This window comes from Suricata suricatta, chromosome 16 (genome assembly GCF_006229205.1).
Source record: "Suricata suricatta isolate VVHF042 chromosome 16, meerkat_22Aug2017_6uvM2_HiC, whole genome shotgun sequence".
NCBI classification, from domain to species: domain Eukaryota; kingdom Metazoa; phylum Chordata; class Mammalia; order Carnivora; family Herpestidae; genus Suricata; species Suricata suricatta.
In genome coordinates this window covers 5661289-5666734 of record NC_043715.1, presented here as the reverse complement: position 1 = coordinate 5666734, position 5446 = coordinate 5661289, and the positions used below count along the sequence as shown (strand labels likewise).

The window sequence follows — 5446 nt, the reverse complement described above, 5'->3', positions numbered from 1 at the left end:
AGTCCAGGGTTTGTTTTCAGTATTCAGTAGTCTCCCTTGATCTGTGTCCCTCACTCTTCCCTGCTCTCTTTCCCACTTCCTCTCCCCATGGTCCCCTGCCAGGTCTCTCCTGTTAGACCTATGAATGCAAACATATGGTATCTATCCTTCTCTGCCTGACTTATTTCACTTAGCATGACACCCTCAAGGTCCATCCACTTTGCTACAAATGGCCATATTTCATTCTTCCTCATTGCCATATAGTACTCCATTGTATATATACCACATCTTCTTCATCCATTCATCAGTTGATGGACATTCATACTTCATTTTTTAAAACATTAATTACTTAGTTAATTAATTAATTTCGAGAGAGAGAGAGAGAGAGAGCGAGCAGGAAAGAGGGTTAAAGAGGGAGAAGCAGAGGGAAAATCTTAAGCAGAGAATCTTAAGCAGGCTTCATACTCAGTGGAGTGCAGGGCTTGATCCCATGACCCTGGGATCATGACCTGAGTTGAAATCACGTGTCCGAGGCTCAACTGACTGAGACCCAGACACCCAGATTTCTCAAACTTCTATATAGGAGTTTCTGAGGACAGGGGAGGAAATAAGTGCCTCTGGAGATTCCAGGTTGTAGCTAAAGTGTCTTTTGAAAACCTGGAATTCCTGGGGAGACTATTTTATCTTAAAAGCATTCTTGGCATTTTGCCTTATACTTAGTAATATTCCTCTGTTAATTTTACTGTGCCGTGTTTCTCCAATCAAGTTTGAATATGTGTGTGTGTAGTATAGAATTTGTACTCATAGGATTCACATACCTTGACATATCTCAAGAGCCCCATGGGGTTATGCATGCCTCAGTCTGAGAAATATGATTTTATATAATTGTTAGAAGGGGAATTATTGTCTTGTTAGCTTGGTAGAGTGAGGCGACATCAACCTTATATATATCATAGTTGCTGTAAATGTCTGCAGCATTTGTGCTACTTGACTAATATTGTGGTCACCTGTAGGGCCAGAATGGACTCCCACCCAACATTTGGTTTAGATGCCAATTTATGACAGCACACACACCAAGAGGAATAAAAAGATTTATTATTTGTGTAATGAAGAATTCTGGAGTGAGCTGGGCAGGTGTCTCAAGCTGATCCGAAAATGGCTTGTGAGAGCAAGGAAAGGAGACTAATTTGGGGGTTTTATTGTGGTTGTGGGTGGGGCCTCAGTGAGGGGTACCAAAGGAGGGTGTGCCTGGGCTTTCTATCAGCTTGCCTAGAGCTGAGGCAGCAGGGAAAGAGGGAGGGTGAGCTTACAAGCTGTCAGCAGTCAAACATCAAGAACAGAGCCTGACTGTTAGAGTTTGATGTCTGTTATCTTACTGAATCATCACACACCATGGGGAAGGGTTCCATGGTGATCCACATTGTACAGATGAGGAACTGAGAATAAGGTGTGTTAAGTGACTTGCACAAGGTCACAAAGCTGGTAGGCGGTGCTGAATTTAGGCCCAGCTCACTCAGATCGAGGTCTGTGCTCTTACCTACTACATACCCATCATTCATCATACCTAACAAAACTCGCTTCTCATTTCAGGCTTTTTTTGGGATATGTAGATCTCTGTTCTTTTGTCATCCAACAGTGAGCTCCAGGAGAGGAGGGACCAAGTCTGTTTCACCTTTGACTCTCCTGACCCCAACTGGGACCACTGTGTTCCATAATGGTAGCTCAGTAGCACATGTTAAATCAAATTATGACATTATCCTTGAGGAAAAAGAGAAACATCCAACTAAAAGAAATTATTAAGAGTATCAAGGGCCACCTTTTAAAAAATTTACTTTTAACTTTTAATTTTTTTATTTTAGGGAGGTGGGGGGAGGGGGAAGCAGAGAGAGAGGGAGAGAAGGAGAGAGAGAATCTCAAGCAGACTCCACAGTCAGTGTGGAGCTCCACATGGAGCTTGATCCCACGACCCTGGGATCATTACCTGAGTTGAAATCAAGAGGTGGACACTCAACCAACTGAGCCACTTTTTAAAGAGCACTAACCATGTGTCAGGCTTCACACAGTCCCTCCAACAACCTTACACAATTAGTAGATTGCTGCTGACTTGAATATAATTTAACAAAGATAAATGTGGAAATCTGCATTTTGGCATACCCATCAGTTTCATAAGTAGAACTTGGGATGGACCAGCTGAAGAGCAGTTTCTGTTATAAAGAACTCTAAGACACTATTAACTTGATCCCTTACTAGGTCAAACCAGTGTGGCTGGTTCCTTAGAAGTACACACATTCTCAAGGTGAATTGATGGAAATTCAGTATTCAGTGGGATAATAGTCCATTGAATTCTGTAGGGTCTTCAGAATATTATACATGATTATGGGCTATAAGTTTTAAGAGGGATATTTATAACCTGGAATTTACGCAGAGAAGGGTTCAGAGAGGAGACACTCTGGGATCTTTGCCACTCAAGAGCTGTCTAGTGAGGCTGGGCTGCACTTGGCCCAAATGAGAGGAGACTCAGTGGGGTGGGGAGGACTTGCTGGCATTTGGAAGGTTATAGCTGAAGCTGTACCAGGGATGGGCTCTGTTCATTTTACAAATGTATCCTTAGCACTCATGAGACACCTGTACAAAAGTACAGATTTGACATTAAATGAATGAAGGGATGAGTCACCTAATGGGTGTTCTGGCCAATTCATTCGGTTACAAGGAACAGAGAGGTATTTCATTGCACTTAAACATTGTTGGTAAGTAGGCTTTACTGTAAAGACACAGGACAGCACTGCCCAGTGGACCTCTGTGATGATGGGAATGTTTTTCATCTGTGTTGTCCAGCATGGTAGCCGTTAGCCACACATGACTATGGAGCACTTGAAATGTGTCCATGAAACTGAATTTTTAATTTTAATCAATTTAAATTTACATTTAAGTAGCTAATGGCTACTGCGTGGAGACAGCAGATACAGTTTTCAAGGGTAGGATCTGAAGGATGGTTCTGGATTGTGGGTGTCTCTAGGTGACAGCTTCTCTCAGACTTACATGCTCTGCCCTACCTTTCTTCATCTCTATTTCTCTCTGTGCTTGTGCTTCATTCCCTTCTGTCCTTTGAGAGTTTTGCTTCCTCAGAACCCGAGTTTGTCCTGAATGCTCCTGTTTATACTATTAGTATCCACCAGTGACTGACTACTTCCTTCTGTGTGTCTTAGTTACAGTTCCTGAAAGAGAAGGAAATAATCTGACTGGTCCAGCTCATCTTTATAGAGCATCTTGATCAGCAACCTTTGGGTAAGGTGCCTTGTTGAGTCAGTTATGTCTAGGGATAAAGGGGAGACCCCTGCAATATGAGCACAGCCCCATAAGTAGTGGGACTGTGGGTGAGAAGATTCCCTTGGAATGGTTTGGGGGAGTGTGCAGGCAGAGCAAACAGTGATTGGCCGTTGCCAGTAGATACAGAGCTTTTGTGGGTCTCCAGAGGACAGAGGAGTTTATAGGAAGGTAGATTGCAACTTATTCTCTGCAGAAGCACTTTCCCATCCAGAAGCTTCAAGGATATTGACTATCAGTGGCTATTCTCTCGGTGCTCAGATTATGCTCTTCATCTTCCTGTATGTGTGCCTCTCGTGTACTCAGCTGAGTCCTGGGCTTTGGGTCATGCTTGGCTTCTACCATGAACCAAGTAATGATCATGGTCAAGCAACATAACTTTTCTGTACCTCATTTTTTTTCTAATCTGCAAATAGAAATTGTATTGCCTACTACAGAGGGTCCTGCAGGCTTAAATGATATAAATGATATTATATCATTTTGCTGAATGTTCCAGAGCATCTAGAACAGCACTGCCACACAATCAATATGTGTTACCTTTTAAGAAGATGGGAACTATAGTTGTTCTGGATTTTATACAGAGTTTTCTTCTACAGCTGCTTGATTTTGTTGACATAGGGTTTGAATATCTTACCAGATAACATCTTCTCTATGATGTATTATTTCCTGATCTTTTTGAGGTTGTGATCCCTTCTTTCATCATTTTCATCTTTGTTTCCTTCCTTCCTCTTTTTGTAACAGTTTTCTTGACATATAAATCACATGCTATACAATTAACTCAAAGTGTACAGTTCATACAGTTTTGATTACTTTGGCTTTGTAGTATATCTTGAGATGTGGAACTGTGATACCTCCAGCTTTGTATTTCTTTTTTTAAATATTTTAAATTAAAAACATTATTTATTTAAATTCAAGTTAGTTAACATACAGTGTAGTATTGGTTTCAGGAGTAGAACCCGGTGATTTATCACTTACATATAACACCCAGTGCTCATTTCTTTCTTAAGGTGAAGGGGAGAGTGAGATACAGGCTTCCAGTTATGGGATGAATAATTCACGGGACGAGAAGGCTCGGTACAAGGAATATAGGCAGTAATAGTGTTGTATGGTGGCAGATGGGAGCTACACTGGTGAGCATAGCATGTTTAAACTTGTTGAATCACTATGTTGTACATTGGAAGCTGTGTAACATTTATTGTGTGTCTACTACACTAAAAAAAAAAAGCGTACAATCCAATGACTTTAAGCATATTCACAGGGTTTTGCATTCCATCACCATGATCAACTTTACAACAATTCTATCCAAAAAGAAGCCCCATACCCATTAGCAGTCTGCTCTCCATGTTATGGACTTAAGTTTTGTTTTCCCTCCATAGTCTTTTCTGGAAGCCCTAATTCCTAATGTGGTGGTATTTGGAGGTGAGGCCTTTGGGGAATTATTTGGTTTAGATAAGGTCCTGAGAGTGGAACCACCATGGTGAGATTAGTGTCCTTATAAGAGAAGGATGGTAAAGCTTGATGTCTCTCTCTCTCTGTTTGCAGATACCACGGAAGGTCATGTGAACAGGGTCCTCACTAAGAACTCGACCATGCTGGCACCGGAGTTTTGACCTCCAGCCTCTGGAATGTGAGCAACCAAGGTCTATTGTTTAAGCCACCCAGTATATGATACTTTTGTTACAGTGACCCAAACCAACTGACTCCCCTCATCCACCCATCCTCCACCCCCAGGACCTGGCATCCATTAATCTACTTTCTGATTCTATGGATTTGCCTATTTTGGACAATTTCATGTAAATGGAATCATCGTATGTGGAGTTTGTGGCTGGCTTCTTGTCATGATGTTTTTAAGTGCCAGCCATGTTGTAGCATGTATCAGTCCTCCATTTCTCCTAGTGGCTGAATAATATTCCATCGATGGATTTATCACCAGCTGTTTATCCATTCGTCAGTTCATGGGCACTTGGGTTGTTTCCACCTTTTTGCTATTGTGAATAGTGCTTCTGTGAATGTCTGTGTGTGAGTATTTGTTTGAACATCTGTTTCCAGCTCCTTTGGGAAGATACCTAGAAGAGGAATTGCTAGGTCATATTGTAACTCTATGTTTAATATTTTGAGGAACTGCCAGACTGTTTTCGACAGT

General features: G+C 41.6%; 1 long non-coding RNA gene across 1 annotated transcript in view; it reads left to right on the top strand.

Annotated features, from left to right (window-relative positions):
• LOC115280318 overlaps positions 1-5219 on the top strand; it is a 34151-nt gene extending 28932 nt beyond the window's left edge. The window contains exon 3 of the long non-coding RNA XR_003903737.1: positions 4846-5219. This is a non-coding gene — a long non-coding RNA (uncharacterized LOC115280318). The remainder of the gene's footprint in view (positions 1-4845) is intronic.
• The last annotated feature ends 227 nt before the right edge of the window (positions 5220-5446 follow it).